Source organism: Rhinolophus sinicus, chromosome 16 (genome assembly GCF_057876585.1).
Source record: "Rhinolophus sinicus isolate RSI-liver-muscle chromosome 16, RSI-T2T, whole genome shotgun sequence".
Taxonomy (NCBI): Eukaryota; Metazoa; Chordata; class Mammalia; order Chiroptera; family Rhinolophidae; genus Rhinolophus; species Rhinolophus sinicus.
The window spans coordinates 131,844,280-131,856,551 of record NC_142516.1 but is presented as its reverse complement, the minus strand read 5'-3'; positions in this window follow the sequence as shown (position 1 = coordinate 131,856,551).

The window sequence follows — 12,272 nt, the reverse complement described above, 5'->3', positions numbered from 1 at the left end:
GATAGGTCACTCCTGAGTTAAACTCTAGGCCTTCACTGTCTAGCAAGGTAGCCACTGGCCACACATGCCTGTGAAGCACTTGAAATACGGCTAGTCCATATTCATAAGTTTAAAATCACACTAGATTTCAAAGATTCAGTGTGAAAAAGTAATGTAAAATATCTTAATAATTTGTTTTATATTAGTTACATATTGAAATAATATTTTGAATATATTGGATGAAATGAAATCTATTATTAAAATTAATTTCACCTGTTTCTTTTTACTTTTTTAGTGGGACTATAAGAAATATATATATATATATATATATATATATATATATATATATATATATATATATATATATAATTTCTATTGGATAGCGCTGCTGTAAGATGAGGTGGTATGAAAGCAATCTTAAAGTTTTTCTCAGAAACTTCCTCCCAAAAAGCTATGGAATCATCAAATTTTAGATATAGCCAGGTACCTTATAAATCATCCAGAACCATATTCACCTCCATCTTATTGAAAAATAAACAAAAACAAAAAATCCTGAGGATCAGAGTTTTATCCAAGAACACACAGCAGTGAAATGCTCGAGGCAGGACTGGAACCCAGTCTCACTCCCTTCCAGGCCAACCCTTTTCTCATCACACTAGAAAACAAAGCGCCCATTCTCCCCCCTTGGGAGGAACTGTCCTAAAAGGGGGTTTCGTCTGGTGCCTCATTAGACTTGCATGTTTGGTTAGCTGAGAAGGGAAGGGGCTTGCGATGACCTCTGCTCATAGGGCTGTGGAGGGCTGATGAGGGAAGTCTAAGTGCTTTAGAGGAGCCAGAGGGCTGAGGGCTGACTAGACCTGGGGACCCTCGTGGATATAGGAGAAGCACTGGCCTGGGCTGAGGGGTGTGGGTTTAGCCCCAGTGCTGCCACTAAATAGCTGTTCAGCCTTGGACAAGTCCCTTCCCCTTTATAGGTCTGTTTCATTATCTGTCAGAGAGGGGGGATGGGGGGTGGCTTTTAAGATCTCTGAGAACCCTCAGCAGTGACGTTTTTTCTCTTTGACAAACTCACTGCTGAATTCTGTTTCCTGTCCAGCCATTTCACCTTTGATGGTTTCTACCTCTTTATAGAGAAGGGACTCATTCATATCAAGTTTTATAATCAAGTATCAATTTCTATAGGGCATGATGAGAGTTGTCTTTTAAAAAGATAGCTGGTGGCACCAGTGGCATGTATTTACTCATTCTCACTCTTGACAGCCCTTACCTTAGAGAGGCTATTGATAATACATCTGGGTGCTCAGCTGCCCAAAGCCAAGCATGTTTATTTCTGTCTTCCCTTCGAAGGTCTTTTAAATCTATTAGCTTATGACTGTTTTGGCACTTCTAGCTGGAGGTCAAAATAAAGCAGAATGTGGCAAGTGATGTTTTCGAGAAGAAAGATAAGGAGTGGGACACAGTGGAGAACACTTTCCATCCCATCTTGCTCTACTTGACCTCTAGGAAGGGAGGGACAAGGGACTGATTTTAAGTAGAATTTTTCTGGATAGCCAACCAGGCACATAGGCCTTCTGGTATGAAATGCTTTGTGAAGTTAACAAAAAATATCAATGGAAACAAAGAACAGCCCTAAGCAGGCCCTGGCCCTTCCCTAGGGTTTGTCTCAACACAGATCTGTTGAACTGGAGCAGTGGGAAGAAGTGCCAAGAGAGGGTCCCCAGGAGTGGCTGCCTGGGGAGGGAGCAGCAGGAGCTGTAAGAGTGAGAGATGCTTCCGGATTCACTGAGTCATAGTGCAGTAGAGACTGACTTCCAAAGCCCCTTAGGCTAGGGAGGGGTTATTAGGGAGTAGGGGAAGTAGTGCCAGAGAAGGGACCTGGCATGTTTGTTTTACTAATGATCCTTTCCTAACGTTATTTGATGCTGAAAATGTTCCCCCTTCAACATTGGGAGTCCTTCACATTAGCTAGCATGTCCTGTCACCATGCCCCAGGGGACTTTGGAGGTTCCTGTACTTTCTTGTATGGTAAGGGATCCTGGGCTCTTCTTCTATACTTCCCGCCCTGCATACGATTCAGCCTTTCTTCTGGAGCTCTGTTTCCATTGCAGATGGATTTGCAGTATCCCTGCATGCAGTCGTGCTCTCTTTCACTGACAGGCACACAGGCCCGGTCTTTCTGGTAGGAAATGCTTTTTGAGGTTAATCGATATGATTGGAATGAAGACTAGCCCTGAGCAAGCCTGGAGGGGCCTGGTGGGCTTGGTGAGTGGCCTCGTGGGCCTTGTCCATCCTCATCCTGGTTAACATGTTTGTCTTCTCTCTCTCTCCCCCCCACATTTTGTCTTTCTGCTTAGCCCTGCTTGCAAACCCGAGCTGTCGCTGAGGAACACCTCCATGCTGTGCCTTTTGGCTCCCAATATTCAGCCCCTTGGTGCTCACCAGTGGTGACGCCCTGACTCTCAGTTCTGCTTTGCTTCCCATAAACTCAGTGACAAGGCTATTTCTCACAGTAAGAGCTCTTTCTTTTCATCCATAGTGTTATTCTCTAGTCAATGGAGAATCTGCCTATTTTTTTTTAATTTTATTTTAAAATGATTTAATCTTGATCTGGGGCACAAAGTATAGGAAGCCCTTATCATACATAGGAGTCTCTAAAGATGATAGGGCCATAGCGACAGGACACACAAGCTAACATGCAGGATTCCCAATGGTGGATTCAACGTTTTAATATGGTTCCTGGGTTCAAGGGTTTGTAAAAAATTTTAGTGGCTTAGAGCAGTGTCTGCAATATTTACCTAGACCTCAAAAGCATGTTCTTAGGCTTAATTCCTCATGAATCCTCTTCTTCCCATTGTGGGAACAAGACAATGGTGCTGGAGAGTGGATGGAGTGCCCACAAGGTGATTTACCTGGGGTTGCCCTTCCGTGAATGGCCCTGGATGCATCCACCTAAGATGTGGCTGGCCACTCATGCTTAGAAGGTATTGTGTGTTGGCCGGGAGAGTGACACAGCAAAGAGAGCTTTTGGTGGCGATTGAAAAACAGTGGCACTGTGGTCACCAGGGACCAGCAGGAGACCAGCTACTTGGACCTAACCAGCCTTCCTGGATGGTCAGTCAGGGTCATTCAAATTGGATAATTTGAGGAGGTTTGCTAAAGGGATAATTTACAATGATGTGGGAAGGACGTAGGGAAACAGTGGTACCTGGAGCAGAGACCGGCATGAAGAATAAAAGGGGAAGGGTTGTTACTGGACTCCAGAGAGAGAGAGAAAGAGAGAGAGAGAGAGAGAGAGAGAGAGAGAGAGAGAGAGAGAGAGAGAGAGGTGTGGAAACGCACGTACGGAGTTGTCACCTCTAGTCCTGGTCTGCACAGGGAGGAAGCCAGGAAATAGAAACTCACTCCTCGCTGGACTTCTGCCCTCTGCTCTCCCGCCTAGCTCCCTGGTGGTTTAATCCAGCTAGAGGACAAAGGACAAGGCATCCCATTGATGCTGCCCTATAGGCCAACTTCCTGGGGCACAGAGGAGGGCGGAAAAGGGTGGAGAGTGAATCTAAAGGCGCAATAGAAGATTCCAGCACAGTGGCATAGAGGAAAAACAGGATGGGGTGGGGGTGTGAAACAGTCCAGAACAAATCCTGGTCCTGAGCAGATCTGCACACGTTCTCACAACACGTTCTTCTTGCTTTGGGGTGAGGGCTGTGACCCATGTCCACAATTTCTTTATGCACAAGGTGAGGAGTCAAGTCAAGGTCGTCAGTCCCCAAATGTTCTCCCCCCCCCCCCCAAAGTTGATGCCTGAAATTCTCCCATTTCAGTTTTTTTTTTTTTTTTTTTAGCTAAAAGGTTTGGCTAATTGTAAACTGTCCTTGGCATTCATGACCTACAAGTAAGAAAGAAAGAAAATGAGCACTTCCTGAGTCTCTCCTCTGTGCCTGCACCATGTGCAAGAGGTTTGATGGACACAATCACTTAAATCACACCACAACCTTGTAAGACAAGTATTATTAGCTGCATTTCACACACGAGGAAAATGAGGAGTGGGGGTGCAGGGCTAGCTTGCCAATTCTCAAAGCCCCAATTTAAATATTTTTATAACCTGCTTAGTCCAAAGTCCATACATTTCATCACCCCAGTTATTCCCAAACTTCGGGGTGCTTTGCCCAGGAGCTTGTGAAATAGGTGGGATCTTTATCTGAGAGCAGGTTTTAATGAGAAGAGAGGGAGAAAGTCATCCCAAAGAAGAGGAAAGGATACAGTGAAGGCAAGGATGGTATCTTAGTCTGCTTGGTCTGCTGTAACAAAATCCCACAGACTGGTGGCTTATACAACAGACATTGATTTCTCGGTTCTGGAGGCTGGGAAGTCCAAGATCAAATGGTGGTGGATTTGGTTCCTGGTGAGAACCTAGGTTGCAGAGGTTAATTCTCGTGGTGTCCTCACACGGTGAAAAAAGAGGGCTCTGCTCTCTCTTCTTATAAGGACACCAATCCTATCATGGGGCTCTACCCTCATGACTTCATCTAAACCTAATTACCTCCCAAAGGCCCCACCTTCAAATACCATCTTATTGGGGATTACCATCACATGTGAATTTGGGGGCAGATACAAACATTCAGTCCATAGCAGATAGGAACCTTGGAGACTTTTGTCTAGGGTGGGTCCATCCTTCTCTTTTGGGTGGTGACAGTGCCCTCTCCCAAGCCCCCAAGAAGGACTTCGATGTAATTAATTGCCTTCTCTTTCCCTTCCCCTGACTCCAATTGAACCCCAACATTCAGTTTTCTAGCCTCACTGGCTCTCACAGAATGCAATGCTCTCAGTAGTGTCGTATTTGAATTCAAAGCTGATGTATAGTGTTAATTCCATGGGTTTTGTAGATAAAACGTCCTGGGTTCAAAATCCACTTATGATCTATGTGCCAATCACTCTGAAATTCAATTTTGTCACTTGTAAAATGGAGGTAATGCGATTTACTTATGTAAAACTTATAGCACAATGTTTGGGACCATGGTGCATTTATAGTGAATATAAAGTACTGTGTCGAAGCCTGCCTCCTGATTCCCAGAGCTGGGCTTCTGCCTGTGACTCTCCATTTCCTTTAAGACGCAAAATGTTACATTTATTACGTGTTCCAGCGTGCTGGGGACCTTGCACTGCTCATAGATAGACTGCAATACTAACCCCTGGGTCAGAGGGTTGGCTTTTACACATGAGAAAACATACGAACAAATAAAAAGGAAAGAAAGACATGGGGTTGTGTTGGGAGGGGTGGCTGGGGTTTACTCTCTCAAGCCACCCTAGAGCGTGGGAAGTGGTAGGGGAACCCAAAGATTCTCCTATGGTGGGGCAAGAGTGATTTACCCTCGTTGGTGCCCAGCCTGTTAGCTACTGGGCTGGAGCGCCCTCTAGTGGTCTTCCCGCTGAGCCTATAGGTTTTGCCCCGTAAATTTTTGTTTTTAATAAAACCAGTTCTTTTGACAGTCCTTCTGTCCTTTCGTTCACTCAACAAAGTTTTACTGAAAATGTTCCTTGCCAAGGGGATATTCTAGGCACTGGGAAAATAGCAGTGAACAAAACAAACCGAATCCTTGTAATGTTTTTTTCTCTGAACTAACTTGATACCTGGTTATGTAGTAACTTGCATCTGAATCCCTGAAGCATATTACTTGCTCCTTCTTTTGTATTGCCAAAAATGAAAAATTTAAAACTAGTATGCTGACAGCCCAACTAAAACAAAACCAGAGCATTGTGTAATATTGGTAAAAATTTGAGAAGTGAGGTTTTCAATTCAATTTTAAGTGACTTGCCATTGTGTCTTAGTGCTTCTTTCCTCTGTTGTAGATTGTGCTTCTGATTTTCATCTGCTTTTTAGGTTTGTTCATGAGTGCATTTACCACTTCCAGGGGTTCCCCTAGTTCTGTGCTGTCCATTACAGTAGCCACTAAATGCATATCACTATTTACATTTAAATTAATTCAATTAAATAAGATGAAAAATTTAGTTCCTTAGTTGCACTATTCACATTTCCAGGGCTCAGTACCTACATATGACTGGTCGCTATCTTGTTGGACAGCCAGAAGTTTCTACTGGACAAAAATGCAAGCAGTGGTGGGGATCCAGCTGTGGGAATGTTGCATTATATCAGCGTGGAGGGTAATCTACCCACTCCTTTCTTTTGCCTTCTTACCTGCAATTTAGAAAATGGCCTTCAGCTGGGACCATAAGGAAAACAGTGGCTGTGTGAGCTGGAAGACTTAACCACACTGTTTGCTGACTCCATTGGGAGAGGTGCCCACCGTTTCTGTTCCCCTTTGGCACAGATGCTCATCCAAGTGTTTTCAGACCAACAGAGGGCGCTGGTTCCTGTGGTTGGTTGTTTCTTACTTGGGAGATTTTGGTTGCCAAAGAGCTTTTGGTTTGCCATTTTTACTTTGCCTCTCTGCCTCTTCTTCCTGGGTTGCCAACGCTTCTCCCCTTTGCCCCTTCTAGTGCTAACTTTACACTAGAAGAGACTTGGGGGACCTTCTTATTGGTGGCTTATACACAGGGAAGCATTTATTTCCTCCTATGAGAGAGCAAGTGGGCAATGAATGTGAGGGTGTCTGAAAAGTTGAAAGTCTTCACTCCTTGAGCCATTACCATCTTTTTTGCTTCAGCAGCAACGAAAGCTGGACTGAGCATCCTGAACCACAGGCTCTTTCCGTTTCTGCTGCTAACTAGCTCTGTGACTTTGGGAAAGTCATTTCTCTCACCCTGAGGTCTCAGATTCTTCACACGTGGTGATGGATGTAGGACTTGATGATTTCCAATGTCTTCTACGCAATTCTAGATTCAATAACTTGGCCAAAGTCTTTAAAGATTTTGTGACTTCTGTGGACAAAGAGGCTGAGATCAAGATAAAACAGATTCTCTTCCCAAAGAGAAATCGTCAGTTTCAGACAGTTTTGCTGGAGAATTCTTTCAAACACTTAAAGAAGAATGAACACCAATTTATACAACCTCTTCCAGAAAACAGAGAGCACTTCCCAACTCATTTTATAAGGTCATATTATCTTGATACCCAAACCAGACAAAGACAATACTAAAAAAACCAAAACTATATACCAATATCTCTCATGAACTTAGATGCAAAATCCTCAATCAAATATTAGCAAATTAAATCCATAATTCTAAATATAATAGAAAAAGAATTACATACCATGACTAAGTAGGATTTATTCTAGATAGTCTGACTCAATATACAAAAGCCTATTGTATCAAGTGGTCAATAAAGTGTAGATATTTTCAAAAGTTCACCATATCAATGGGCTAAGAATAAAAATCATAAGCTGGTACAGAAAGAGCATTTGGCAAAATCCAACATCCATTTATGATAAAAACTTTTAGCAAGTTTTGCCTTCTGTGAACTCTCATTTTAATAGGAGAAAGGAAAGATATGGAATCTGCTCCAAAATTAGATTAGGAAGCAGGATTAAAATTGGAACTGCCTAGAACAAGTCACGCACAAAGGAGAAATCAAGAATTTTAGTGATTCTTTCTTTCTAGATATTCTGTTGGGCTCTTTTACAAATTTGTCTGTTCCCTTCTAAAACTGTCCTATTTTTTTTCATTCCATGCTCTGTTCTGTTATCTGTTTAGTAATTTTACACTTGCTTGCTTTTTTGTAGTGTCTTTCAGATTATTCTGTTATTTCTAATTCTTTGGATGCTGATTCACCTATGTCAACTTAGCCTTCTTCACATGGTTCATTTCTTCTTGTGATTTCCAAGTTTTTATTATGTCCTCATCTTTAGCTAGGACTGTTTTATTTTCAATGAGAATGTTCTAGAAATAAAGCCATTTTGCATTTCCTTTTGCTGTGGCTCTAGGGTTGAACAAAGCCTGGATAAACTGTTATGTTAATTTCTTGGCCTAGACTTCTTATATCATGGGAGAGGTAGTGGAAATTTAGATCCACACAGCATAGACTTGGGTTGGTAGTTTCTTACAGAAGACTTCGTTTTCCCCCCTATTTCTCTAGACTGGAGGGAAGAAGTTTTTTGAATTTCTTTTGGGCAGCTTTACACAAGGGTCTCAGTTCCGACCTGGACAAGCCCAGCCCTCATCCCCTCCCTGACTGCCACATCAGGCTCATGTGACAGCTTTCTCTGGCTGAGTTCCCTCTTTATTTCTAAAACATGAGGATTTCCCTTCCTTTTTTTTTTTTTAAAACCTTGGTGTGTGTGTGTGTGTGTGTGTGTGTGTGTGTGTGTCTGTGTGTGTGTGTGTGTGTGTGTGTGTAGAGAGAGAGAGAGAGAGAATGTTATGGTTTATCCACATTTATATATTTGTAAGATCAGGGTACTTGTTCCCATTAGCCTAGTCCTACATGTTGTAGGAACCTCCTGTCCTCTGAGGAATTTATTTAACAAAATAACTTCCAGGATATCCATAATATATCTTGGGGCAAATATAAAATTATCCCAGGATTTTTAATGAGCATGATATTGTACTTATTCAAGTAATAAAGAGTTTTTGGTTTTGTCAAACTAGAACATTCTATTATACCACCATGCTGATTAATTATCGTGAGTCTTTCATCACCTCAAACTTGACATTTCTTGTTGCAAAGAGGTAGGGGTATCTTTGGTTTGAAGATTTTTCACTTGTGTTCTTCTTTCTCCAGGTAACATTTTTTTTCTCTCTTCAGGGATGTAACTTATTCCTCTAATCATAAACTTCATATATACACACCTTTGCCTCCTCATCTATCAGCAAATAGTTCAAAACTCAAAACTTCCTTTAAGTTTCCCCGGATTAGCTCCTCTATGTAACTCGCCTCTCTGCATTTACCCTACTTGAATTGCATCAAATTATTTTGCCTTCATTAACATGCGAGCTGGTGAGTATTCTTATTTTTTAGACATGTTTTCAATAATCTATAATAACGTGGGGCTTAGTGAGGGCATTATTATATCTTCTACTTTTTTGCATATCTCAGCAGGCCCAGAAATGTGTTCAGTATCCAGTAGGTATTTCATTATTTTGTATATTGAACAGACTGAGATGAATATCCTTGCCCTACTCTTCTCAGGACCTCCTGGGCCCTCCCAGGCATCCTGTCTCCAGAGAGCATCAGCAACTCAGCATCCCAGTTTGAGACCTCAGGGGCTTTGTCTCTTCCCAGCACCAGCTGCTGAGCCCGTTACCCAGAGCTAGACAGGAAGAGCCCAAGGCTTCTTGAATAGTGATGACATCAGGATAGCCCTCCCTCCCCCAGCCAAGCTCTGCGTTGGAGCCAGTGAGATGACCAGGGCCCCATCCTGCTGGCATTTCCTGTTGCAGTACTCAGTGGCTCATTAAAGTGGGGGGCACAGCTCACAACTCTATCTAACACTCCCTTTCTACTCTCAGGCCTCCTCCTTCACCCTTGGGGGAACTGAGGGAACAGAGAGAAGGGATGGTCCCTGGAGAAAACTTTTCTAGTAGGGCAGAGGCTGGACGCAGTTGTCTGCTAGCATGAAATTTGGGAAGGCGTGAGGAAAGGCAGTGGGGCTGTCAGGAGGGACATTTCTGTTTCTTGCCCTCTTTTTTTTCTTTTTAATGTACTTAAGACAAGCGGGGGAGGGGGGAAGGGTGCAAACAGGATGGAGGGGTTTGGAAGCAAGCCAAAAACCTGCACCTATCCATTAGACTTGCTGAATTCCTCAGGTTGCACTCATTCTAGTCTGTTTGCAATAGCAAAGGGCAGAGGTGGAGCATTGCTGGCTGCCTCAAAGACTCCAGGTGGACTGTTTAGACCCAGACCTTTCAAAGGTTTTGGTTGCAATGGCTCTAAGGAACTTGGGCAAATTTGACTCATTACACAGAACCCAGAGACTCTTCAGGAGGCCCCCAACTGACCTGGATTTCTCTGGAAGGGATGGCCAACCTCAGACAGGTCTCCCACTGGTCTACAATGAGTTTAGCATATAAACACTAACGTAGTTGTAAAAGGTTTAACATTCTGTACACAGCCCTGATTCAATTAGCAGGTTAGTCTCATGGGTTCAGGTCAGTCTTGGGACCTCCAAACCTATGAGGATGTTTGGCCTCCAAGCCTATGAGGATGTTTGGCCACAAGTTCTGCCTCTGCCTCTACAGCTGTGGCGTGAAAGCAGCCCTAAGTTTGAATGTAGCTGTGTTCCAATCAAACTTTATTATGTAGGAACACTTAAATTTAAATTTCATTATTTTCATGTGTCATGAAATACTATCTTTTGATGTTTTTAAATTATTGTGGTAAGAACACATCATGAAATCCATCCTCTTAACAAATTTTAAGTGTATAGTACATTATTGTCAACTGTAGGTCTTTTGATTTAAAATATAAAAACTACGAGGTTGGACAATTAAGTTCATGAACTTGTTGCAATGCTGTTGTTAACCTTTTTTGATATCAGAGAGATTATTCATTAGGAATTTATACCAACTGGACAAACAGTTAACCAAGTTTACTATTTGGAAGTGCTGAAAAGACTGCGTGAAAAAGTTAGTCGACCTGAACTTTTTGCCAACAATTCATGGCTCTTGCATCACGACAATGCACCAGCTCACATGGCACTGTCTGTGAGGGAGTTTTTAGCCAGTAAACAAGTAACTGTATTGGAACACCCTCCCTACTCACCTGATCTGGCCCCCAATGACTTCTTTCTTTACCCAAAGTTAAAGGAAATATTGAAAGGAAGACATTTTGATGACATTCAGGACATCAAGGGTAATATGATGACAGCTCTGATGGCCATTCCAGAGAAAGAGTTCCAAAACTGCTTTGAAGGTTGGACTAGGCACTGGCGTCGGTGCATAGCTTCCCAAGGGGAGTACTGCAAAGGTGACCATAGTGATATTCAGCAATAACATATGTAGCACTTTTTCTAGGATGAATTCACGAACTTAATTGTCTGACCTTGTATACCACTATTTCTTTATCCATTCATCCATCAGTGGACACTTAGTTTGTTTCCATATCTTGACTATTGTAAATAGTGTTGCAATGAACATGAAGGTGCATGTATCTTTCTAGTTAGTGTTTTCATTTTCACTGTATATTATGGACCATTTCAAACACCCACAAAAATAGAGAGACTATTTCCCCTTCAAACTACCCATCACCCATCTTCCAGAATGGTCAATACATGGCCAATCTTGTTTCATTTATAATTTCTTGGATTGTCTCATATTTTTTATTCAGTTTTGTATGATGTTTTTATTGTGGTAAAACATGATAAAATTTACCATTTTAACCACTTTTAGATGTACAACTCAGTGGCATAAATTACATTCACAATGTTGTGCAATCATTACCATTATCTATTTCTAAAATGTTTTCATCACTCCAAATAGAAATTCTGTGTCCACGAAGCAATAACTCTCCCCCCTGCTCCCCTTAGCCCCTGGTAATTTCAAATCTACTTTCTATCTCAATGAATTGACCTATTCTGGGTATTTTATATAAATGGAAACATACCATATTTGTCATTTTGTATCTTGCTTCTTTCCTTAGCATACTGTTTTCAAGTTTCATCCATGTTGTAGCATGTATCAGAACTTTATTTCTTTTCAGGCTGAATAATATTACATTGTCTGTTTATACCACATTTTATTTATCTGTCGATGGACACTTGGGTTGTTTACACCTTTTGAACATTGTGAATAATGTTGCAATGAACATTAGCATACAAGTATCTCTTTGAATCCCTATTTGTCCCTGTTTTCAATTCTTTTTGGGTGCATACCTCGGAGTGGAATTACTGGGTCATATGGTAATTCTATGTTTAACTTTTTGAGGAATGGCCAAATTGTTTACCACAGTGGCTGCACCACTTTACATTTCTACCAGCAATTCACAAGAGCTCCAACTTCTTGACATCCTCTCCAGCACTTGTTTAAAAACTATAACCATCCTCGTAGGTTTGAAGTCATATCTTATTGTGGTTTTGATTTGCATTTCCCTAATGACTTATGATGTTGAGCATCTTTTCATGTTCTTACTGGATGTTTGTATATCTTCTTTGGAGAAATACCTATTCAAATCCTTTGTCCATTTTTAAATTGGGTTGTTTGCCTTTTTGTTGTTGAGTTGCAGGAGTTCTTTATATATTCTAGATCTTAAACCCTTATTAGATATATGATTTGCAAGTATTTTCTCCTATACTGAGGATTGTCATTTCACCCTCTTGATAGTGTTCTTTGATGCACAAAAGTTTTTCATTTTAATGAAGTGAAATGTTTATCTATCCAGTTTATCTATTTTTCCTTTTGATGCTGTGCAT